Raw genomic sequence first — 26,575 nt, 5'->3', positions numbered from 1 at the left:
ACAATTGTATAGAACCCCTCATCAGCTACTGGTTTTTTTACCCTGAAAGTTGTCTGCACACCCTTTTGACCATTCATCAATTACAGTTTAACCTTTTCTACCGTGGTTCTGGCTCTAGCTGGCAGGATTCTAGTCCAAAGATTCTGCTTTGGTAAGCTGTGATTTTTCTAAATTTGCCTGTGTCTCTATAATGTGTGTGTGTTGCTGGGGGTGGTGGTGGCAGCAGTTAACCTTGTGACCTCAATTTTCTGATTGATCTAAAAGAAGTTGTTGACTTTAAGATTGTTTTGCTTTTCTGTTATTGTAAGGTCAGGAGTGCTGACTTCTAAGGTCCTCATGTGCCGGGTCAGAAATTGGAAGTCAGCATTTTCTTATCATAGCAAACAGATTAAATAACATGCCAAATATTTATCAGTAAAGGATTGGTCATCCAAGATGTACAGCATTCACCTAGGGGTACTATTGATCAAAAATAGTCAGTTCTAAATACCCTGATGTGCCATGATGTTCAATACATTTAAAAAATTTTTTTAAGTAAGTGGGAAAACCCAGCTAGTAGTAGCACACACGTTTAATTTGAGCACTCTGAAGGCAGAGGCAGGTGGATCTCTGTGAGTTTGAGGCCAGCCTCATCTACAGAGCAAGTTCCAGGACAGCCAAGGCTACACAGAGAAACCCTGTCTTGAAAAAACAAAGCAAAACAAAAAGTAAGTGGAGAAAAATAAAGAGCTTGCTGACATTTGCTCAGCACTCCGTAAAGTAAATGAATGCTCGTTTAAAAATAGGTATTCACATATACCTACTATTTCTCAAAATAAAGACAATTCAAAGATTAGTAAAGAATATATATATATATATATATATATATATATGTGTGTGTGTGTGTGTGTGTGTGTGTATATATACCAAATCATAGCAGTTGTGTTTCAGTATTCAAGAGGTGAAGAGAGTAGGGTTAATGGTCCAAGGTCCAGCCTCAGCTAAATAGCTCCATGTGACCTTATTTCAAAAACAAAACAAAACAAAAAACTTCCAAATGTTTTTAATTTTGTTATATTATTTCAAGAGTTAAATTTTAGAAAAACTGCACATTCAAATAAACCTGAAAGGAGATATGTTAAAATGACATCAGTTGTTGATTTTGGTGGTAGAATACAAGACAATTTCTCCTCTATTAGCCAGACATTTTGTAATGTCATCATATTCCATTAAATGCTGTTTGTGTGTGACACATAGAGTTTTTGTTTGCTTTGAGCCTCTGGTGCCCAGATGTTAAAGTAACTGGAAAGCCATTTTCCAGAACACTGCTTGGGCCAAGCTGCTTCTTGTTCCATTGCCATTTGCAGCACACATTTAAAAGCTGTCATACGTCACTCTTTCAATAAGCAGTTCCATGTTTGTTGAAGGACTTGACCAAGGAAAAAGGCTGGCTGAGTGCTTAAGCAAACTGAGAGTGAACAGGCAGCCTCCAACAGCAGCACCTCCTGTAAACACCACATGGGCTGGCAAAGCCAAGGGCAGAGGTGCCATGTCTGCTGTCCTACCCTTCTCAACCCCCCCCCCCAAAGAAGCAAGAGGTCCAGGAATGAAACTAAAAGTGGAAAGGAGACAATTTGTGTCAAACAGGTGACAAGTCGCCACTTTTGTTTTTCCAAGAAGAAATCTTTATCTAAAAGAATAAAGGGGAAAAGATGCTTAAGAGCCAAGAAAGAATGACTGTTTTTAAAATAAAACATACAATGCATTGAGGCAATGGTGGCACACACCTTTAATCCCAGCACTTGGGAAGTAGAGGCAGGTGGATCTGTGAATTTGAAGTCTGCCTGGTCTATATAGTGAGGCCTTGTCTCAAAAAAAAAAAAAAAAAAAAAAAAAAAAAAAAACCAAAGCAGGGCTGGAGACATGACTCAGTAGTTATGAGCACTGGCTGCTCTTCCAGAGGACCTGAGTTCAATCCCCAGCTCCCATATAGTGGCTCACGTCTATCTGTACCTCCAGTCCCAAGGGACCCAACACTGTCTTCTGACCTCCCTGGGCACCAGGCATGCATGAGGAGCACAGACATAAATGCAGGCACAACATCTATAATGAAAAAAAAATTAAATGCAATGCTTGGAATACAAAAATAAACACACACCAAAACCCTACTAGTTTTAATTAAAAGGGAAAAAGTTCTGAATTGCAGGATGCCTTTAATAAAATATCACTATAAAAACACACTGTTAAACATACAAACTTTGTTAATGAATTCTGTCTTAGAAATTCTGAAATAAGTAGAACTCACACTTTAGTAGCCTGCCATGGAATTATCTGGGAAATATCTCTTTTAATTAGATTCTTGACACCACCAGTCTTAGTTCTAGAAAGTTCTGTTGAAAACAAAGCATTTGGGACATTGCTATGTTATTTACAAAGGCTTTTAAAAAGTTGTTTCAATTACTAAGGATGATTTTGGATCTTAATGATTTAAGATAATTTTGCTAATGCTATGAATTTCAATAATTTTTTTAAAAAAGGGTTTATTTTTATCTTATGTGTACATTTTGCTTGCATGTATATATGTGTACCATGTGCATGCCTGCTGCCCATGTTAGAAGAGCACGTTGGATTCCCTGGGACTAGAGCTACAGAGAGTGGTGAGCTGCCATGTGGGTGCTGGGAAGTAAACCAGGGTCCTCTGCAAGAGCAGCCAGTGCTCTAAACTGTTGAGCCAATTCTGAAGCCCCAGTCTTTTTCTCCTTTCCCCAATGACAAGGTAAGCATAAAGATCAAGACAGTGGTCATGTAGAAATCATATTTTGAGAGGGAAGATGATTGAGAGAGTCATGTTTTTCTGTGTACTATAAACTTAGGAGGCTTTTATTTTCAATAGGGAAGACCTGGAGAATTCAAAATATTCCAAATAATTATGTGAGCTATAACTCTGTGAGGAGCTACGAACTATTAGAACATTGTAGGGTCAGGAGTGTGCCACAATATGATACTCACCACACAGAATTATGTTATGTTTACAGGAAAAACACAAAAGATCCAATTATTTTACACTGTATTGGTTTACACAAAATATATAAAATTTTAAGCAAGCATCCACAGATCCCCATAATCTAAAGTAAAAGGAGTGTCCTAACACTTATAATGAAGACTAATAGACTCACTGGAGAAATATTAACTGATGCTTCCTGTTGGGAGATGGGTGAGTCAGCTCTGGAATTCAGCCAGCCTTTTCAGGTCTCAATTTTCAATTCTCGAATGCCTACAAAGCTGTCCAGTCTCTGGTGATAACTGCATGCTAGCCAAATGCAGACAAATCTAACATATAGATCACAACTGGAAATGTTCATTCCTGAAGGAAGAGATCCCTTCCTATTAACAATGGTAGGATATTAATTAACTGAGGGCCCCACTATATAGTGTCAACATTTTGAAAAGCTACTTCTGAGTGAAATAGTGTCTGTCCCCTGTGTTTTTCTGTGGCTTCTTACCTTTGGAGGTCTGGCCTGCTGCGGCCGTGTGATTCCTCCGGTTTTGTTCATTTTTTTTTAGACCCTTCTTTGGACATCCTGCAGAGCCATGCAGCTCCCTGCACAGGCTCACAGCACGGATCTTTCAACTCACCAGCTTTTGAAGTTCTTTTGAAATATCAAGATGAGTTGACTATAGTGGCCTATGCCTTTAATCTCTGTAAGTTTGAGACTAGCCTGGTGTACATAGTGAATTCCAGGACAGCCAGGGCTATGGAGAAAGACCCTGGCTTAAAACAAACAAGCAAAGAAATAGAAAAAAAAATAAAAGAAAGAAAATCAATGTGAAAAGTATTTCAACTTATTACCCGTGTTTGTGTTGTGTTTTTCTTGGCTTTTTTGTTGTTTTTGTTTGTTTGTTTTTTCAAGAGATGGGTTGTCTGTATTGCTTTGGAGACTGTCCTGGAACTTGCTCTGTAGACCAGGCTGGCTTCAAACTCACAGAGATCTGCCTGCCTCTGCCTTCCAAGTACTGGAACTAAAGGCATACGCCACCAACGCCCCGCTTGATTAAAATGTCTTTATTTCTTATGAATAGTTTAGAAACCTTTTTTCAATCTCATAATGTAATAGTATGAATTACATTAAATTTTTATGAAATTGGAGACAACTATCCAGTTACATATATGAACTGTAAACTCTTAAGACTTATTTAACAGCTAATGTTAAATATTCTTTGATTTGATAATACTCATTAACTAGCTTGTCCTTGATATTCTCCTTGTAAGACTATGATATTCATTGGTGACTGCTGATGCAGATACCAAGATTAAAACATTTACTTTAACTCTCTCAAGTAGGCAGGTATTGGACAATTCTCCTTTGGAACAGTGCATACACCCCTGAGACAAAAAGATGATCCAAAGCCAGGGTTACTCTTGGTGTCCTTGCTGGACTTTGTATCCAAGTCCTTGACTGGAAATAGGTTAGTTTCAGAGAAGTGCCAACAGAGCAAAATGGACAGACCATTTTCTAACTTTTTTGTTTTTGGTTTTGGTTTTGGTTTGTTGTTGTCGGGTTGTTTTGGTTTGTATTTTTTTTTTTTTTTTGAGACAAGGTTTCTCTGTGAAGTCTTAGCTGTCCTGTAACTCACTCTGTAAGACCAGAGTGGTCTTGAACTCAGAGATCCTCCTGAGTGTTGGGATTCAAGGTGTATACCACCACTGCTAGCTTTCTGTTTTTATAGGGAGAAAATTTTAACCCCTGGCCTACAGAACTTCTTTGAAATTTGTCCTCAAGAAATCCTACATTGTAAGATGTATGCTAGTAAGCAGTGAATATACTTAGCAAATACTTTTTTGGGAAGAATGGAGAGGGACAGAGTGCAATGGGAAACTTTATGAGGAAATGCAATATAATAAGGTTCTGTTCTGATGGCAAAGAACCAGGAAGTAAAAAAAAAAAAAAAAAAAAAAACCTAGTCCTCAGCCTCAAAGGACAACTGTTAGAAAAGAGAAACCAAAACAAAGGAAGTGAGAAGAGAGGGCTGAACTACAGTGAATTTTTATCTCAGTTGTACCATGGTGTTGAATTTACTCTTCTAAACCCAGCATTCTTCACTTTCTGTCTCATGACCTGAATGGAAGATGTCTAAGTGGGCAGTCCTGTAGCCACACTCCTGGGAGCCAAGTGTACACTTACCTTTGAAGAGATGCTGGGGAAGAGTTAAAACTAGAAATTATCAGTATTCGATTGGAATTGTTTCCTCTTTGGATGGGGTGGGAGAGCACTGAAAATCGACTCTGGAGCCTCACTTGTGCTCAGCATTACTCAGCTTTTACCCTTAAAAATACATAGTAAGACATATGTAACATTTGCCATGGCAATTGCCTTATGTGTATTGTTCTGTGGCATTAAGTACATTAACAATATTGTAGAATCATCACTATTTCCCATTGCCCAAACTGTTTTTCGTCATATCCATAGAAAACCTGTGTCCCTTAAACCATCCTTCCCATCTTCCTCACCCTTCCAGCTTCAGCATCCTCTATCCTACTTTGTCTCTATAAACTTGTCTACTCTAGGTACCCCACAGTAGTACACAGATGGGAGCTTTTGTGTCTGGTTTATTTTACTTAGAAGGTTCCCAGGTTCATACATGTTTTAGTGTCTATCAAGAATATCATTCCTTTTTTAAGGAAGAGTAACATTCTACTGTGTATGTGTACCACATCTTGTTTATCCACTTATTTGGGTCATTTCCACATTTTGGCTATCGTGATTAATGCTGCTGTGAACACTGGTGTATAAGCATTTGTTTGGGTCCCTGCTTTCAATTCTTTAGGCTTTACTTAGGAGTAGAATTGGCTGGGTCATGTGGTAATGCTTATCTTTTTGAGGACCAGCCCTACTGCTTTCAGTAGCAGCTGCATAATTTTACTTTATCGCCAGCAAGGTAGAATTTCAGTTTCTCTGCATTCAGGCTTATACTTGTTATTCCCTTTGCTTTTTCTGTAATAGTCTTTCTAATGACTATGAAGTGTTATCTCATGTGGCTTTGATTGTGTTTCTCTAATGAATGGTGATGTTAAGTATTTTTTTTCATTTATTGGCCATTCATATATTTGATGAACTCAAATCCTTTGCCTATTTTTAAATATTATTATTATTATTATTATTTGACTGCCTCTGCCTCCAGAGTGCTGGGATTATAGGCAGCTGCTGCCTTACAACCAGTTTCCTTTGCTCATTTTTAAAAAGTGTGTGTGTGAGTGTGTGCATATTCACGAAAGAGATCAGAGGACAACTTGCAGGAGACCATTTACTCCTTCTTCCATGTGGGTTCCAAGAATCAAACTCAGGTTGTCAGGATTAACAGCAAGCACTTTTACCCAAGGAGACATCTCAATATTTCACCATCCCATTTTGCTTATTTTTATATTGAAGGGTTTTATTTGTTTTGCTGTTGAGCTGAATTTTTTTTATATATTGTGCATTTTAATTCCTTAATTACAGAGATCTTTTTAAGCATTCTGTGGGTTGCCCTTTTACTTTATTATTATTTTAAATTGACACGTAATAATCATAAATATTTATGAGGTATAATGTGATAGTTTTGTTTATTTATTTTTTTTTTTTTAGAGGATTGGGGGAGGTAGATCTCTGGCCTTACTCTTACTAAAATCATGTATTAAGTTTTATTCCTAACAATACTGTACTAGTTAAGAGTTATAAGAACTATAAATAATGTGTTTGGGGCACACTATTAGTTTTTGTGGTGAGAGCTTTTTTTTGAGACAGAGTTTCTCTGTATTGCTTTGGAGCCTGTCCTGGAACACACTCTGTAGACCAGGCTGGCCTAAAACTCACAAGAGATCTGCGTGCCTCTGCCTCCCGAGTGCTGGGGTGGTGAAAACTTTGTAAGCAGTCTTGTGTGGAATAGAGAAAAATGGTTTTAAAAAAATTACATCAGCAATGTGCTCTTGTCACCCAAATTCTTTGGGATTCCACTTAAAATACTCCTTTATTAGAAACGAACGAATACCATAAGCTCAACAATGAAATATAATAATTTTATAGGATTTTGTTATGATTTTACATTCGAGTTGCTGCCCACAGGCATTAAATCAAAATGAAATGTGATAGAGCAGTAATTGTATTTGTTTCCTCTTCATTTGTACATTTTAGGTAAACCATAGAATTGTTTCAAACTCCCATTCCTCTGCCCCCGTTTGAAATTGCCCTGATAAATTTTTCCTCTGCAGCCTGCACTTTGGAATCTCAATATGCAGAAAATAGTTCCTGAAGCGGATGGGTTCATAAGTCCCTTCCTGGTTCTCACCCTGAATGCTGCTGATATCGCAATATAAGTTTACTTTGTTCCATTCAGTATTAACGAGTAGCTATGCTGTCTGATACGGTGTACAATTTTTGTCTTTAGGAAATCCTGTGTCCAAAATGCCCTCTTTCCCAGTCAGTGTGCCTTTAAGGCTGACGAAATGCTTTCAGGTACTGATGCTGCAGGACCGTGTGAATGAGCTGCTTAAAGAGCCTTCCTCAAGAGAGTGGGAAGGAGGCCCCGACCCAGAAGGAGTTGTAGCCACACCTTCCCCCTATCGGCCCCGAGCAGGTGGCCAAACCCTAGGGACCTGGCACCACTGCCCAGTGGCCTGTCCCGTCCTCGTGTCACGTGACGCGGGTCAGCTGCGCAGTCAGGACCCTCAAGCAAGGCGGCTGCAACCGCCTAGCACTGGGACCCAGGAATCTCGTTTTTTCTGTCCCCCCCCCTCCCCCGCACCATTCCGGAAAAGGGGGAGGCCGGTGACGTCATCATCCGGGCACTGGGTGGCGGGGCCATGGTTCACAATGGAACAAAAACAAGCATCCCCAGTCAAACTCGGCGTCGCGGCCGTAGCTCGCGGGCTTAACCCCTTCCGGCCCACATCCCCGACAGTCCAGCCCCTTCGCCGGTGCCGCCGCACACCACAACCTCCGGCCTCTTGCCCTTCCCCCACACCGCCCTCCTCTTGGGAGCTTTGTGGGGCAAGCGTCCACTGTCGGAAGGGTCTGCAAGTGTCCGGCCCTCGCATGAGCCCATGCAGGGGCCGTCCGGAAGCCACGGTGCGGCCCCACAATCTTCCCCCAGCATTGTCTTCCCCTCCCCCCCCACCCAGTCCGTCGAGTTCCAGGCGTCCGCCGCCTTGTCCGGCCCCCTAGCGGCGCGCGTCGCTCTTCCCGCTCCCCGGACCAACCCGAGGTGGACAGAGAGGCGAGGGGGCCGCGGGCCGGGGGGGGGGGGGCAGGGGGAGGGGCGGCCCGAGCGCCCAGGGGCGGGGCTTGGAAGGGGCGGGTCCTGACGGGGGCGGAGAAGCTCTGCCTTGGGCGGCGCTCGGACTAGTGGGAGTCTGCGCTGGCTGCCGCCGCTGCTGTTGCTGCTGCTGCTGCCGCCGCCGCTGCCACCACTGCCGTCGCCGACGCCGCTGGCCGTGCGGGCTTTTTTTTTTTTTTTTTTTCCCCCTCCGTCTTTTTCTTTTTTCGTTTTTGATTTATTGGTTCCGCCATATTGACGAGGCCGAGATACTCAAGGCTGCGGAACCTAGTCTCCGCCGGTGGCGGAGCCGCAAGCTCTCGGTAGCCGGCCCGTTTGGGCCCTCCGCTGTCCCAGCGAACCCCCTCCCTGCCTTGCACCGGCTCCCAGGCCTCGCGGGAGCCGGCCGCCGCCGCCGCCTCCTCTCCCTCACGGGAGGCGGCTGCCTCTAGCGCCCCGGGACTTGGGGGTCGGTGACGGGAGTGAGGAGTGGAGGCGCAGCCAGCGAGCAGGCCCGGAGTGGGGGGACAGAGGCGGCGACTAGGGGAAGGTGAAACTGCCTCTGCAGGAGGAGGAGCGGGAGGAGGTGACGCAGGAGAAACGCACCGCCGGGAGCTTGCCTGAGCTCAGTGAGCGCCCCAGCCTGAGGGGAGAAGGGGGAAGAGGGCCGCCGCCGGCTGAGAGGGAGGAGGAGGCGGCCGCAGCCGCCGCTGCCCTAGGGCGGCCCGGGGTGAGGAGCGGCCCCTCTTGGGTGCACGCGGACCGCGCCGCGAGCCAGGCATCCGCAGCCTGCCCTCACATTTCGGCCCCCTCGGCAGCCCCTGGCTTGGGATGCGCTCAGCTTAGGCCGGGTCCCGGGATCGAGCTTTTGCATTGAGCCTCCCGCCTCCGCGTGTCCTGCTTCTTGGAAGACGCCTGTGTTGTGCTCGGTGAGTAGTCCGTCAGCTTGGCGGGGCCGGGGCCACTGGCTTTTCTGGGGCCGACAGCTGGCTGGAGGGGTGGGGAGGACAGCCGAGGGGGTGTGCGTGTGTGAGACGTCCCTCCCTCGGGGGCCGCTGGCTGACGGGGGGGGGCCTTCCTCAGCCCGGGGCTGGGCCGACGCGAACGCGCGCGACCCTCCGTCGTGCACACAGCCGGTGTCCCGTGAGCGTGTGTGTGTGTGTGTGTGTGGTGTGTGTGTGAGCGAGCGTGACCGTGCGTGCGAGCGAGCGTGTCCGGGTCCGCGAGTGTGTTTTGGACTGGCAGGGAAAATGGCTGACGGCTCCGGCCCTCCCCCTTCCCGTCCTGACTGGAGTGGAGAGGAGGAGGAGGAGGAAGACTCCGGGCGCGGCGTGCCGCCCCTCCACCCGCGCGGGGTTGTCGCCTCCGAGCGCACCGCGGCGGCACGGGGTGTATGTGTGGAGGGTGGGTTCGAGCACCCCTTAACCCCGCCGCGGACGCCCTCAGCCCGTTCCACTTGACACCGAACGCCATTACTGAGGTGGAGTGATTTGGAGCGGGCGAGCTAGGCCTTGGCGACGCCTGGCTATCTATCAGGCTTGCCGACTCGTCCGCCTCCCCTCCGTCCTCCCGTGATAACCCGCAGTGCTCGGCGGCCCCGTGCCCTGGGAAGTCCGAGTCGGTTATCGCGCTCCCACACCCCCCTCGCCCCCCTTCACTTGCTGGCGGCCAAAGGCCAGCAAGGATGTTCGGATGCCGAAACCGCTTCCAAGGCAGAGTAGACCTACCACCTTTCTATTTTTAACTGTTCCTGAAGACGAAGACGAAGAAGAAGAAGAAAAAAAAGAAAATATTAGCATGTGCGAGTTTGTGACTAATAAAACCTTCAGATGCTGCTGGTGTGAGGCGTCAGGCTTGATAAATGGCTTGTTTTTCATTCATTGTGAAATATTGAACTTAAACAGGTGGGAAGCTGGGGTTCTGTTATTGTTTGGGCTTCTTCAGCAACGAGATTTTTTTAAAGATTTTTTTTTTCCAATACAACCTGCTTAAATTAAGCACGTTATTATTTTGGAAGTTGTGTAGTTACACCGTTAATTGCATTTTCACGGCCGCAGTTTACAGGTGTGTGTAATTGCCGCAGAGTGTCGTTGAAAGTAAGTGAGGGAATTGTGGGTTTAGGTTAAATTTTTATGCTTCTGTTGGTAGGAGAGGGAGTTGTAATTTTTCTTTTCACCTTAAAACCCACCAACCTTCCACATCTATGCTTTGTATAATTTCACTTACGAACAAGAATTTTGGGTGTACTGATGTGGAAACTTTCCAGCCGGTATCTATTAGAGTTCATTAGCTCCTTTTTTTTTTTTTTTTTTTTTTTTTAAATAAGGACTGGTTAACCATGACTAGGTTGCCTTTTAAACCCGTACATTTGAACTTAAAAATAGAGACTATGAACTCTAATTTAGACCGTTTTACTCTACTGAATCGCTAGGCTGCCATTTTGACTTCAGTAAAATGCCTTCCAATTCTTTGGAAGATTTAAGTATTAATAAATATACAGAGATCCCAACATTTGTTTTTGCAATGTTTAAACTTACCTGCTTTGTCATACTGTAACTTTAATCCTCTAAACTTTATTGTTCCAGTGTTTGGGTAGAATGAAAGCCGGAAGTATTTGGAATTGATGTTCCAAGGATGAGATTTAAAAAAAAAAGTATGTTTTTCTTTCTCTCCGTGTTTTAAACTATATGAATGTCTTCGTGGTTTTTCTTACAGGCCTCCCCCCCCCATAAAGATAGGCTGTTACCTTAAAGTTCTCATACTGTTTATGTGCTGACCTTGGTAGATTGTAAGAGAATGTCTGTAGGGATTAAGGACAAGAATAGTATGGTCAAGAACCTCATTTCTTTTTTTCTGAAAGTAATTTTAAAAAGTAGATTTTATCCTTAAATTATGAAGCATTTCATGAGGTTTTTCATTTTCCTATCAGTGGAATGCTCAAGTAGGATTTACTTTGGTTCTTTTGTCTTCTAGAATCTTGAAGTACATTTTCTGTTAATCTCTAGAAGAGAAATTTAGTGGTGTCTCTTTAGAATTTTTTTTTTTACATAGTATTAATAATGCTTCTTAGGGATATTTGTCAGACTCTCCCAGTCATTTAGTTACTGATTGGTAGGACACATGAAAACATCTATTCATTTATTTTTCCTATTTAATGGATCAATTTTTAAAGTTTTCATATTTCTTGAATTTTATTATTGGGACCAGTCTTCGTTTAAAGCAGGTGAGAGAAAATTATTTGAAATATATAGTGTGTCATGGGCTGGAGAATTGGCTGAGTGATTAAGAAAGAGTACATGTAGTTATTGTAGAGGACCCAAGTTGGATTCCCAGCACCCACATAGGGCAACCCACAACTGTCTGTGAATCCAATTAGTTCCAGGGGATCTGACGCCTCTCTGACCTACATACACACACCATATTTAATATAAATAATAAATATGTATATGTGTAGTAGTCTTTGACTTTGAGACCCTAAGCTTGGGAAGTGAGATATTCCTGTGGTTATTGAGCTCCTTGAGTTTTTTGTTTTAAAATTTATAATTCTTTTATTATTATTTTGCATATTATATTTTCTTTTTGCTGGTATATTTTCTCAATCTTTCAATGTTTTTCAAAAATTGAGACACAAGTCTAGGTTTCTATTTCATTGTTTTAGAATCCAGATGTTAGAATCACTTGGGGAGGGTTTTTGTTGTTATATCTGATATGAGCCTGAATAAAAGGTATATTTTAGTACTGGTTATGATTCCTGTACAACATCAGAGATGTTATTATAGAATTTGTAGATGAATGAGAAAATGGATTTTCTAACTGCTTTGCATTTTCAGCTTAATTAACACTTATTAAGCATTTATTATAAGTCACCAATGCTAAGTATTTAAACTTTCTCATTTTTTTGTATTATATAGGTGTTATTTTTCTTATACTAATGGAGGGCCTGCCATTTTTCATACTCAGCTAGTGGTGCTTTAACTTATGTGCCATGGTAGTGAAATGTTAGGAGTTGTTTGTTTTGAGACAGGATTTTTCTGTGTAGCCCTGGCTGTCCTGGAACTTGCTCTGTAGACCAGGCTAGCCTGGAACTCAGAGATTGGCCTGTCTCTGACTCTGGACTGCTAGGATTAAAGGCGTATGCCACTGCCTGGCTACTTTTTTTTTTTTTTTTTTAAATTTAGAGCCTTTGATTTGTTGGCTGTACCAGAGTAGCTTTAGATTAGCTTTGTTTATAATACTATCAAAATAGTTTTGACATTTGAAAAATAATTGATTAGCCCTGGAAGATAGAATAGGTATCTTCCATATGTCAAACAACATGTTCAGAGTAATAGGTTAGTTAGTGAATTTATGACTAGAATGATATGGGGCAATTTTTATATTCCTGACATGAAAGCAGAAATTTGTTTCCTGGAAATTCATATTATCTCATTAATGGACATACAGTGAAATTGTTCCCTCGATTTGAAGATTCTGAACTTTATTTAATTGAAAATTTTACTTTCATTAAAAATTTTAAGACTAAGGGGTTCATTTAGCATTTAGCATTTTTGTGGCCTTGGTTGATAATTATGGAATGAAAATTGCTGCAACAGACATAGGGTGTATTGTCCTGCTTCCTTAGGGCCTCATGCATGCTGGGGGCATGGAGTGTTTCCACCAAGTTACATCTCTATCCCTATGATCACTTCTTTGTTTTGTTTTTCAAGATAGGCTTTCTTTGTGTAGCCTTCACTGTCCTGGAACTTGCTCTGTAGACCAGGCTGATCTTGAACTGGCCTCCCTAGTGTTGAAATTGAAGGTGTGCACTACCTCTGTAATCATTCTTAATGTGCCACAAGAATCCTCAAGTATCCTTGGTGAAATGGGATTTAATGATCTTTAAAGTTCTTTTGTATTATTTATGTTTCTGTATTTTGGGACAGGAGCTCACAAACCTAGGCTGGATTCAAGCTGGCTATATAGCCAAAGATGATTTTAAACTCCCCATCCTTCTGCCTCCACATTTCAAGTGCTGAGATTTACAGGTATTTATTGCCACAGCATCTGGTTCTGAATTGTGTTATACAGATAAGAAAAGACTGTAACTTTTCTGACATGTTATTGATATTAAAATGACTACTATTTTTAGGGAAAAGGAATGGGAAAGTATTATTAACATGAGATAATTTTACCTAAAATTACACTTGATCATTGCCAAAAGGCTGAGAAGTGATTAAGATTTTTTTCAAGCACACTTATGCTAAGTTCTGTGTCTTCATTATATGTATATATGTACCTTACATATATATTCAATAAATGACTTTTGGTTGTTGTATAGTTTGGCATTTCAGACTGGGTCCCTACAAAACTTAGATTGGCCTTAGCCTCCTAAATGCTTGAGACTATAGACCTGCCATGCTGCACCCGAGAAATTTCCAATTTTATTCTGGATGTTTGCCTAACAGTTATTTATTTCTCTTTGTATCAGAACCATTTGTGAGACTTTTTAAAAGTATGTTTACTTTAGTTTTATTTTCTAATTGGAGCAGGAACTGGGCATCTAAAGAAAAAAAGTGGGGCAGAGTAAAAAGTACTTGGAGTACAAAACTGATGACCAGAGTTTCTTCTCAGCAACCCAGGCTGGGAGGGTTGATTTTTTTTTTTTTTTTTTTTTAAGGAAAAGGGAACATTTGCAGCCCTGTGTGTTTTGTTAGGTGGCAATATTTTTAAACCTAATTTTGTCAGTCAAACCCAAACATAGGGAGAAGTTCAGGGATTAAATTGATTGGTATATGAGAAAGTGATTGCACAGGCATGGCTCACATACGTACACACACACACACACACACTTCACACATTAATCAGTTCTGAGCACCTTCTCAAGGTTTCTGGTTCCAGAATTAATGTTTTAAGTATCCTTTAAGGCATCGATTTTATTTCATCTATCATAGTTATTTGGTGTCTACTTTGTTCTAGGCATTATTCTAGCAACTACAATTGTATGAAAGGAGAGGCACAGGATTAGTCATCTCTAAAGTCCCTCCTAGACCTTAACTTTGTTTTCTCTAGTGAAAGATATATCAAGGATAGTGTAAATGAGTTTTGTTTTGAGACAGGTTGTCACTATGTGTGTATCTTTGGCTAGCCTGGAACTTGCTTTGTAGACCAGGCTGGCCTCAAACTCAAGATCCACTTGCCTCTGCCTCCCGGTGCTAGAATACCAGTGTTACTACACCCATCTGGAAATGGATTCTTTGAGTATTCTTGGCATATGGGCTTTAGGAATTGATTCTCTCTCATACCCTGTATGCTTTTGTTTTATTAATTTTGTTTAGTTGTTTTGATGATTCTTGTCTTCCCACAGCCTTGCTCATATCTATAGTCACAGCCCTTGGGAACCTGAGGCAGGAGTGGAGGCGATGGACCAGTGTAGGGAGGGCCTGTCTCAAAAAAATTGTGGTTTTTTTTGTTTGTTTGTTTGTTTGTTTGGTCCTTACAGGTTCTTCTAGGTGGTAGATTATGTCTTTCCAAAGTCACTCATTGATAGATCCTTAGCCCACAGAAAGCGTCTGGTGTCTGGTAATGCATACTTAGTAACCATTTGGTGAACATAGTTCTCTTTCACTATTCCCTTATTTTTATTTATGGGGAGAGTGCTTGTGGTTGTCAGGACATTGTGAAGGGGTCTTCTTTTCTCCTGCCATCTGGGTTCCTTGGATGAAACTCAAGATTGTCAGGCTTGGTAGCAAATGGCAAGTACCTTTCTTTATCCACTGAACCATCTTACCAACCCTCAACATGTGTGTGGTTCTCTCCCTGCCACTCCCCCCATCCCCCAGACAGGGTTTCTCTGTGTAATAACCCTAGCTGTCCTGGAACCAGCTCTGTAGACCAGGTTGGCCTCGAACTCACAGACATCCACCTGTTCCTTTCTCCCTAGTGCTAGGATTAAAGGTGTGCTCCACCAATGCCCAGCCCTCAACATGCTTTTTTTTGGGGGGGGGGGAGTCACTCCTTTAATCCCAGAGGCAGACATAGGTGGGTCTCTGTGATCCAGTCAGGTCTTTGAAAAACAAAAAAAGGGTATTTAGCTGCTTTCCCAGGGGACCAAGTTTTAGTTCCTTGCACCTACCTGGTGACTTACAACCATTCATAACTATAGTTTCAGGGGACCTGCTGCTTTCTGACCTGTGAGCACCAGGCATGCACACGGTGAACATACATACATACATACATACAGACAGACAGACAGACAAAACATTCATATACATTAATAAACCAGTCTTTTTAAAATGTCTATTTTTGCTGTTTTGAGTTTTTTCCTCAATACTTAGAGGAATCACTTGACCTAATAATTCTCTTATTTTTATTGTGTGTTTGAGAGAGGGAGGGAGGTGTGGAGGCATAACACTATGTAACTTTGGTTGGCCTGGAACTTGTGTATGCCCCCAGGCTGGCCTTGAACTCACTGAGATTTGCGTGCTGGAGAGCTGGGATTAAAAAAGCATGGTTACCACACCTGGCTTCCTTTCATTTTTTTCTTTAAGTTTTATTTTATGTATAGGAGTGTTAAGTGCACACATGGATTCAGTGCCCTCGGGGCCAAAAGAAGGCATTGGATCCCTTGGAACTGCATTTAATAGAAAGTGGCTTAACATTTCTCCAGCCCCAATAGTCCCTTTATGATGAATTCTGGAATGGGCCTTGTCTATGTCTGTCTGTCTGTCTGTATCTCATTTTCCCTCTCCCTCTTCCCCTCCCTAGTACAGCCCTAGTTGTCCTGGGATTTGCTCTGTAGACCAGGCTGGCCTTGAATTTATAGAGATCTGCCTCCTGAGTGCTGAGATTAAAAGTGTGGGCCACCACTGCCCTGCTGAATTTAGTCATTTTTTAGTGAGGAAAGTGGTCCACTGAGATGAAGAAACATAACCAAGATAGCATATTCTTCATGAAGCTGTTTTCCATAATTAACAAATCCTGTCAGTTGTTTTTTCTAAACCATTACCTTTGCCATCATCAGTTAATGGGTAATAAGATCAGGGATTTTGTCCTTTACCTTTGGGTATTTATAGAACACATACAACAATGCTGTTTATATAACTACTTATTGATTCCCTGAATGGTAAGATTGGGATATTATTTGATTTGCAAAGCAGGGATTGAAACCAGGGCCTTGAACATGGTTTAGCAGGTGTTTTCTCAGCCACTAATATCTTCATTGCCACCCCTCCCTCTTTTATTTACTTTTTATTTTGAGACAGGGTCTCACAGAGTTGCCCAGGTTGTCCTTAAAGTAGCTGTGTAGCCCAAGTAGGCCTTGAACCTCCTGCCTTAATTTCCAGAGTAGCTGGAATGACTGGGGTGGGGACAGCACAATACTGGAAGGTTGTTTAAATTTTAAGTTTTTAAAGAATTGTATTTTGCTGGGTGGTGGTGGCACATGTCTTTAATCCCAGCACTCAGGAGGCAGAGGAGGCAGGAGGCGTATCTCTAGAGTTTGAGGCCAGCTTAATCTACAGAACAAGTTCCAGAACCGACAGGGCTGCACAGAGAAACCCTGTTTCAAAAGCCAAAGCTGGGTCTTGAAAAACCAAAACAGACAAACCCAAAGCCGGGCATTGGTGGCACACCAGCACTCGGGAGACAGAGGCAGGTGGATCTCTGAGTTGGAGGCCAGCCTGGTCTACAGAGTGAGTTCTAGGGAAAGGCTCTAAAGAGAGCAATACAGAGAAATCTGTATTTTATTTTACAAAATGAGTTTCATTATGATTTCTAAATATTTCTTGTGTACTTTGATCATCACTCACCTCTTTATATTATCCCTTCTTGCTTCTCTCTGCCCACTTCTCATCTTTTTCCCTAAAAGCTGCCCTTCTGATTTCATGATTTATTTTTTATAGTTTAGTTTGTCTTCTAGATGTCATGTTTTTGTTGGCTTTCCCATTGAAAGTACTTTAATTTTTAATTCATATCGAAGCATCACTCGAGATTGTGGGGTAAGGGCTATTATTGTTACTTTTACAGCTGAAGTGACTGATAGCCAGGATCAGTACAATGCTTAGAAAGAGTAGGCACAATGTAAGCCTTCAAGCTATATCTGCTTGAAGCCCTGCTCCTGTAGCTCCTACTAAATCCCACTTATGGCCAAGTTGATCCTCTTCCCCCAGCATTTCTGCTGAAATGAGTTTGACTAAACCTCCATGCAGATGTGTCATTATTTTATGACACCTTATACTTTTTTCCCTGTCGCTTATCACTTATGTGAACTTTGAACATGTGAGACCCAGGTTCATCAAATATTATCAAAGGGATTGTTTTCCTTGGGATGATTTTGAGCTGCTAGTTGGAATATTACATCCCAATCTATACATTCTGTCTATGGAAGGTAAAGATAGTGAGGGAAAAGGGAGGGAAGGGGAACATTCCTGTCTCAGCGCTTCATGGTTTGCTGACTGACTAGTGACTATTGAGAATCATAAGCTTTAGTAGTTGGTCACAGGTCTCTGTTTCCTCTCAACCTAATTATATGAGGGGTTTTTGTTTGTTTTGTTTTGTTTTTTGGCTTTGACAGGGTTTCTCTTTGCTTTGGAGGCTGTCGTGGAACTAGCTCTTAGTAGACCAAGCTTGAACTCACAGAGATCCTGCCTGCCTCCACCTCCCGAGTGCTGGGACTAAAGGCGTGCGCTACCAACGCCCAGCTATATGAGCTTCTTAATTCGAAGTTATTACTAACTTTGACATGACAGTTCATGTTTAGACCCATATTCTAAACTTTAACAGTGGTTTGTTTCTGAGCACAATAGTGTAAAAGGATTTTGTTGTTCTCCTTGATAACTTGGGTCAAAGGAAAGATTAGCCAAACCTTGCTGTAAAAGTTACTAAATAGTTTAGACTTTGTGGGCCAAAAGGCGAAATTGAGGACATGGAATTGTATGTTGAACTAAAAGTATAACTAGACTCAGTTAAGTATAGTTCGGGTCTAATGAGGAAAAAAAAAAAGAAATTAGGTTTGGGAGTATAATACAATATTTTGCTTAATTGAATTTAAAGTTAGTGTTCTCTCTCAAATCCAATTGTAAGTATTTCTGTGTTAAGTAAGTCCATTCTTAGCTTGTAGGCCAAACAAACAAACAAAAAACAGGTTGGATTTAGTTTGATCCTAGTTTGCCTGTCCTGGTTTAAAGAGAAGTAGTTCCCAAACCTAGAGGGCTCGTCAAAAGATTCCTCTGCTCACTCCCAGAGTTTAGTTTAGCTAGTTTGCAGTGGAGGTTTAAAGTGTGTGCTTCTAAAAAGTTCCCAGGTAGGGAATTACCTCTAGAGAATTACTTGATTAATTCTAGTATACCCTAGTCAGTCTATTATGGTCTAATTCTATCTTGAATATTTTGCTTTGTGCTTAATTTAAAATTCAATTATATAGTAAATGCCTGTTATGTACTTGGGTTATGCTGGGTGTTAGGTATTATACCAGGTAATAGGAATACAAAGTTTTAAAAAAAACACTAGAATTGTCCTATCCTATATTAAAATGAATTTAAAATTAGTCTCCATGTACACTTTATCTTTGAGACAAAACACCATTTCAAAAAGCAGGCCAGTGGTATAAGCTAAATTGTTTCCAATTGTTAGATACAGTGATATTTACTTCATTTGGTATAAATTTTCAGAACATGAAATCTCCCAAAACAGGCTGTAATTTAATATTTGATAGAAAGTTTTCAGGGGTATGATACTTAACATTTTTATCCTGCTATGAAATTAGTATCTTATTTCAGAGGGCTGGAAATAGGCATCTGCCATCATTCTTGCCTGTCATTAGTTTTATCTCTCCACTTTTTTAGATACATTTTTTTGTTCAAAACTCATAATAAAGTTGATTTTAATATGACTTTACAATTTTATTTCCCCCTTTTTGTTTGTTTGTTTGAGATAGAGTCTCTCTGTGTAGCCCTGGCTGTCCTGGAACTCATTCTGTAGACCAGCTGGCCTTGAACCCACAAAGGTCCACCTTTAAATGCTCTATTTACTTTTTAAACACTTATTTTCCATATGCTCTGTTTTTCTGTAGCCTTTAAAAAGGGTTCTCACTTTGTTGTTGTAGTAGTAGTTTTTTTGAGACATAGTTTTATGTAGTCTATGCTAGGCTGTAACTCACTGTGTAGCTGAAAATGTCCTTAAACCTCCTACTGTGTGCTAGCATTACAGTGTTGTCATGCAGGATGTTTGCAGTGCTGGGTATCAAACCCAGGCATGTACTCCACTAACTGAGCTATATCTCCAACCCATGCTTCTATTTGACGGGTGAAGGTAATTGGGAATTTTGTAATTTCCTGCATTATGAGAGTAGGGAATTCTTTAAAAAGGATAAGAAAGTTGTGGGTTTTTTTTAAATTAGTTTTATTTTTGTTTTGACTTTTTGAGACAGGCTCTCTGGCCTCAAATCCTTGTTACTCCTGCCTCAGCTTCCCAAGTGTGCTGGTAGGTAATACAGGCCTGCACCACCATTCCTACCTGTTTTCATTTTTCTTTGGAGCTAGTATCTCACGTGTCTCCCTCCCGCTCCATAAGATCTTTCTGCTTCAGCAACAAGTGTGGTAGGATTACTATGAGCCACCAAACCTGACTGGGGAAAGAGATTGTGGTTGTACAGCTGAATGAAGACCAATGATTCTCCTTACACTGAGAGCTAGGTGTTATCTCAATGTCCTTATTTCTTCTTGTTCTCCCCAGATACTGTTCAAAATGCTTAATGTGCCAATTCCATGAAAATAGTCATTTTGACATAGTATACTTTTGCAAGGTTCATTCTCATTGTCCCAGCTAATCAAATGGTCAATAGCTGGTATGGTACTAAGCCTTTCAAAACCCTCCCTATCTCTTCAAGCCTTCCTCTGTGTATTAGGTATTGCACCAGATAGAAGAATGTCTTCTTTCTCACGTAACACCCCCCCACACACACACACACAATTCCAAAGGCTTGGATTATAGTTGTAACTGCTAATTGGTGAGCAAGTATTTGATCTTGGTGAAATTGTAAGAAAAATCAAACTTAAATTCTGATTACCACTTTGCTGTGATGATTGATTTAAATTCATTCGTTTGACACCATTATTAGGTGTAGGGGGATATAAGGATGGTTATTACCTTCAAGACTCTAGGATGTTAGTCCAGACAATTACATAAGAACTGTATTTACTGTATTTAGTGCAAGGAACTTGGGGTGGTGTGATAGTGTGCTTTGCATTTTCTAAGCATTGGCTCTAAGATCAATCCTCCTGCACAGAAACAAAAAACAAAACAATCAAAAAACCCCAACCACAAGACTTCAGAGATGCCATTTTGATGGCCCTGTGAATTAGAGCTGGGACCATCAAGCATTGTTTCTCAACCTTTATGTTATTGACCAAATACTATTTGGCCAGACAATTCTTTTGTGGCATGATGTACTTCTAATCATCTCTGACCTCCACCGATAAAATTCCAGTAATACTCTTCTCCCTATTGTGATAACTAATAATGGCTTTAGGAATTGTAAAACGTGCATCAAATGCAAAATTGAGAACCATTATTTGAAATGGTACAATGGCAGAATGAAGAGTGGTTTTAGAGGAAAAACTCCTGAAGTGTAGAAGAAACAGTGTGGGGAGAGTGGGTCAGGGCAGAGTTAAGGGAAATGAGACTTAAAAGTATTTTCAGGCTAAGGTTACAAGGTACATGCCAGGGCTTTAGAATATTTGAGCCAGACAGAGGTTGCACATGCCTTTAATCCCAGCACTAAGGATGCAGAGGCAGGGGAATCTCTGTGCCTTTGAGGCCAGCCTGGTCTGCATAGCTAGTTCCCTGACAGCCAAGGCTATGCAAACACTGTCTTGGAACAACAACAAAAGAATAATAAGCAAATGGCTTTTATGTGAAAGACAGTAGTTTTTTTGGGTTTTCTTTTTAAAGATAATTCTGAGGGAGCTGGAGAGGTAGGCCAATCATGAAGACTTGAGTTAAATCCCTAGAAACCATATAAAGTCAGGACAGCATGTACCTGTTATTTTCGGCAATGAGGAAATAGGAGATAGATAAATGGAGAAAGATGGATCCCTGAGGCTCACTAGGTAGATAACAAACACCTAATGAACTATACCCAACAAGATTGTCCTCTGATCTACATATGCACTCACCTGCATGCACCAAACAAAGATTCTGAGCATGGCATGGTGGATATATTAAAATAAAGAGGTAGCAGGGAATTAAGACAGGGTTTCTCTGTAGGTTTGGAGACTGTCCTGGAACTGTCTTTGAAGACCGAACCCAGAGATCCACCTGCTTTTGCCTCCCGAGTGCTGGGGTTAAAGGCGTGCACCACCACCTGGCCAGGAATTCAGATATGATATAATAGCACTGTTAAGTAATAAAGGTTTTGAGAACGAAGTAAAAGAATGGGATCCACAAGACTCTGTCTTTGTCTCTGTATAGACTAGAGCAAAACACCTCTGTTTTAACTTCTAGCTCCATTTTCCTCCCTCCCACTGGAAACTGCTGTCTGCTGAAATGTGTTAAAAGGTCACAGAACAGAATATGGGTTATAGAATGAGTAAGTACTCTTGGAATGGGCACCTTTACATTAAAGGATAGATTATCTAAATATGTTTACTACCCTCATCCTCTACATGTAAGGGGGCCAGGATCTAGCACCAGAAAGCAATAACTGTAGGCTCCTTTTTTTTTTTTTGTGTAGGTGTTATTTTTCTACTTTAAAAATAATTGAATCAGTAAGAATAGGTGAATGATCTGTTTAAGGTAGCTGCAATTTTATTGCTTACTATTTTATAGGGTTTTGGGTCTTCTGACTTATTTGTAAAGCCAAGGTACTGTACAGAGATTGTTTTTGTAAGTTCTTGAATTTTTCTTCTTCCTCCTCTTCCTCCTCTTTTTTCTTCCTTCCTCCTCCTACTTCTTCCTTCTCCTTTCTTCCTTCTTCCTCTGTGTAACAGCTCTAGCTGTCCTGGAACTAGCTCTATATAGGCCAGGCCAGCCTTGAACTCACTGAGATCCTCCTGCCTCTGCCTCCCAAGTCCTGGGACCAAAGGCTCCAGAGCCACCCACCCAGGCATTCCCCCCTCCCTTTTTTGGTTTGTTTTTCAAAATGGGGCTTCTCTGTGTAGCTCTGGCTGTCTTAGAATTCACTCTGTAGATGAGGCTGGCCTTGAACTCAGATTCACTTGTTTTTGCCTCCCAAGTGCTGGGATCAAAGGTTTGTACCACCACTGCCCAGCTAGTAGGTAATAATCTTAATGAGGAAAAAATTGGGACCTCTTTGGGTGGGTGGGGGGATCGTATAGAAGCCAGGGAATCCTCCAGACCATGCATGGAGAACCAATTACTTAGTAGACTGCTATTTCCAAGAAAGTTTAGATGTTTAGAATGGCTTATCTAATGTAAAATTTTGCTTTTTAGCAGATAATTTACCAGTATACCAATCAAGCTTTGATACAGAATGGTTTTAGTAGTCTGGGAGGTTCCTTTATTGCTCCAAAAACATATTTTGAACTCTATTTTTTAATTAGAAGTTATTTTATATATATATATATAGAGAGAGAGAGAGAGAGAGCGCACATGGTTCACTTATTTCTTTCATTACTGTGAGATGTATCCTTTTTCATTTGTCCATTCTCTTGTTGAACACTCAGATTTCAGTGATCTTCCCCCCCCAATACAAATGTTGGCAAAGAGCCTGGCATGGTGAGACATACCTTTAATCCCAGCACTTGAGAGGCAGAGGCAGGCAGATCTCTGTGAGTTCGAGGCCAGCCTGGTCTACAGAATGAGTTGCCAGGACTGTTTCACAGAGAAACCCTGTCTCGAAACACCCAAAAAAAAAAAAAAAAAAATATTTTTGATTTGTGTTCTTGAACCTAAATTTAGTATTAATTGCACAAAGATGGACTTTAGAAAATACATTAAAGCTCTTACTGGAATTTATGTATATAAAGTTTTCATAGAAACAACCAAAGCCAGGCAGTGGTAGCACATGCCTTTAAATCTCAGCATCTGGGAGGCAGAGGCAAATGGACCTCTGATATCTAGGCTAGCCTGATCTCTGTAGAGCTAGTTTCAGGACAGCCAAGGCTTCACTGAGAAACCTTGTCTTGAAAAATTAAAAAAAAAAAAAAAAAACCAACCCAAATGCCCTCATAGTGACTATATTCATAAAATATACACCATACAATGGAATATTAGCAATAAATAGAAGTAAAGTTCTGATACATGCTACAACATTCATGAATGTTAAAGCATCCTGAAGTGAAAGAAACCAGTTGCAGAAGACAAAGTAGATAAGGGAGGTTGTAAGGAATTTGAAAGTGACTGCTTAATGATGGGAGTATGGTGTCTCTGGTGCTGGAAATGGAATCCAGGGTCTGTTGTATTCAGTTTACCCTTTGGGATGGGTTTTCTTTTGTGGGTGATGAAAATAGGGAATTGTGGTAATTATGCAATTCTAAATACTCAATTATACAGTTCAGATAAATGACTTGTCTTATGGCTTTTGAATACATTGGAGATAATCTCATTAATGAGAAGCAATATGAGCTGAGCAGTGTTATCAATCCCAGTGTTTGGGAGGGAGGCAGAGAAAGGCGGATCTCAGTGAGTCTGAGGCCAGCCTGGTCTACAAAGTGAGCTCTAGGACAGCCAAAGACTGTTAACACAGAGAAACCCTGTCTTGAAAAATCATTTTAAAAAAAGAGAGAAGTAATTTAAAATTGCTTAGTTTCATTTGTCAGATCCTTTATTCTTCTACTATTGTGACTTAACCAGTCTAGCTGTGGAAGATCCAGGCCAAAAAAAAAAAAAAAAAAAAGGATATAGATATAAAGTTAATCATTAATAATGATCTATCTGCCTTGATTAAATTTTTTATTAAATGAAGTTCTTGTTTCATTATGTTGGCTTAGTTACTTTTAAAGTGTTTTGACAAAGATTAATAAATTCTGTTAATAGATAACTTTGAGTTCATCTATGCTGCCATTTGAAGAGAAAGGTGATATGTATTACAGAAGGGTTTTCTACTTGATAGGCAGTTTATGTCTTAATGGTTTAAACAGCATTGTTTATGTTAGCTGGTATGTATGGGGGACTGGAATGTATTTTGCTCTTGTACCCTTTGCAAGGATTTAATAAGGAAATTTTAAGTAGTACTATATCTTTTTGTGGAAAAGATACCCAGAACTATATACACAATAAGTCCCAGTTTTTGATGATGGTGGTAGATAATTAGCTTTATGTTGCGTTTGGGGAGGCAGAACTGTAAGTAACAAACCAATGACATAGGGAAATAGCATTTTGACTGTAGAAAAAAAAAAAACAAAAAACTTTTACTGGCTGCAAGGAACATTGCAATGTTAAAAATGTCCAGGGGAAGAGTAGTAGATGAATCTCATTTTTAGCTGGTTATTTTCAAATCTTAAATGTACTTTGAGCTATCCTTTCCTGGTTGCTTACAAGGTTCTGGCTTTCTGTGTATTTCTTTGGCATCTTTTTCATTAAACTAAAATTGTTAATCTGTTTCCATCCATTGATTTCTGGGATAATGAGAATGACAAGTGGACTTAATACATGAATGACATGTTGGTGCCAAGGGTAAATGAAATCATAGCACACCATGTGTACACAGTGGTGTGGTAATTGAAGTAGGAAAGCTGTCTCCCACATGGCATATGATGATGGTTGTGGTATACCCATTCAAAACTGAAAGGAACTCAAGCCCAGCAGTCACAACTATTCTGATATCTGTTGTGTTAATATTAATAGGTTTGTTTGTACTTAATACATATAATTTGGTTTTATAACTATATTTTTAAAACCAAAATAAGTTAATTCTAATTTTGTTTCTGTATATATTTAAGCTTTATTTATTCATTTTGGGTTTTTCAGGACAAGGTTTCTTTTTGTAGCCCTGGCTGTCCTGAAACTTGCTTTGTAGACCAGGTTGGCCTTGTACTCCTCAAACTCTACTTCTGTCTCATGAATGCTGAGGTTAAAAGGATATGTCTTATAAATAGCATTTGTAGTAATGAAGTAATTAAAACATTCTCTTCATGTAGAACTAGAATTAGCAAATTTGAGCCAGTTTAGTATTGATAGAAACCTAGTAGGTGTAGTCACATGACCTGGGACCACAATTGCATACTTATTACTAAATCATTTTTCTATTAGAGTTAGAACAAACTCTGATAGGAATATTATGACACTGAATTATATTGCAGAGGGTAAGTTTGGCTTCTTTTTAACTTGAAATTCAGTTTTCACAAAGGACAGCATTAACTATCAATATAGTAGAGTTTTGGATTAATGCAATATAATATTAACAACTATATTATATAAAACTTGTTGATGTATATTTCACAAGTCATCCATAGCAATTGTGACAATGTGTATCAAAAGCAGAAAATCTTGGTTTTATATATATAGTGTGGAGACTTTTCCCTTGTCAGTCTGGAGATATTTTTTCTTTCTGTTTTTTTTTTTAAATTCATTTTACATACCAACCACAGTTTCCCCTCCTCGTGCACCCCCCACCTCCTGAGATCATAGACTTAAGGAACCTTTTAAAGGTTTAAAAATAAGAATTGTCAAGGGTGAGTAACAATCTTCATTTTTTTTTTTTCTTATTTTACATATCGATCCCAGTTCCCTCTCCCTCCCTCTCTGGGTGAGTAATAATCTTAATCAGCATTTTGAGAAATAACCAGCATACCTACTGTTTACTGGGTCCCTTCTGTGTGTTCCTGGTACTTGCACATTCTCTCATTAAAGCTTTCTAATAATCTCTGTTGTTGTTAGCCACTTTGAGAGGGCATGATGATGCTTGGAGATAGAATTTTTTTTTTTTTTTTTTTTTGGTGGACCTGTTGTATTAATACTGTATATACATTGCTGGAAAAAAAAAAGCCCATTTTCTGCAAAATCATCCTTGAAAACATAATGGGAGTTCTGGAAAACAGTGCAATTAAAAGCAATTTGATTACCTGAAAGCTGTTAACTTTGTAATTAGTAACAGTTAAAAATTCCAATACAATAAGCTGCACATATAGGTCCTAAATTCCTGAACCTATAGTAAATAAAAATAAGACCTTTTTAAAAGTAACATAGTGGGAGAAGGAAATGGGTATATGGAAGGGTTGAAGTTACTGAGTTAAGATACAAGGTTAAAGTGCATATAAAGATCAGGTAGAACTGCAAAAACATGTGACAAGACATACCAAAAAAATGTGGGACAATAAGCTTGTGGCTGCAAAATAGTATGATTGAGGAAGGCTAGCAACCACCACAATTC

General features: G+C 40.5%; 1 protein-coding gene across 5 annotated transcripts in view; it reads left to right on the top strand.

Annotated features, from left to right (window-relative positions):
• Positions 1-9,067: 9,067 nt before the first annotated feature.
• LOC127218457 (probable ubiquitin carboxyl-terminal hydrolase FAF-X) overlaps positions 9,068-26,575 on the top strand; it is a 103,566-nt gene continuing 86,058 nt past the window's right edge. For all 5 annotated transcript variants that reach the window (XM_051179484.1, XM_051179482.1, XM_051179483.1 and 2 more), the window contains exon 1: positions 9,068-9,197. The gene's annotated coding sequence lies outside the window, so the exon portion shown is untranslated. The remainder of the gene's footprint in view (positions 9,198-26,575) is intronic.

The sequence above is a fragment of the Phodopus roborovskii genome, unplaced genomic scaffold, assembly GCF_943737965.1.
Source record: "Phodopus roborovskii unplaced genomic scaffold, PHOROB, whole genome shotgun sequence".
In the NCBI taxonomy this organism is placed as follows: Eukaryota; Metazoa; Chordata; class Mammalia; order Rodentia; family Cricetidae; genus Phodopus; species Phodopus roborovskii.
This window is presented reverse-complemented; position numbering and strand designations above follow the sequence as displayed.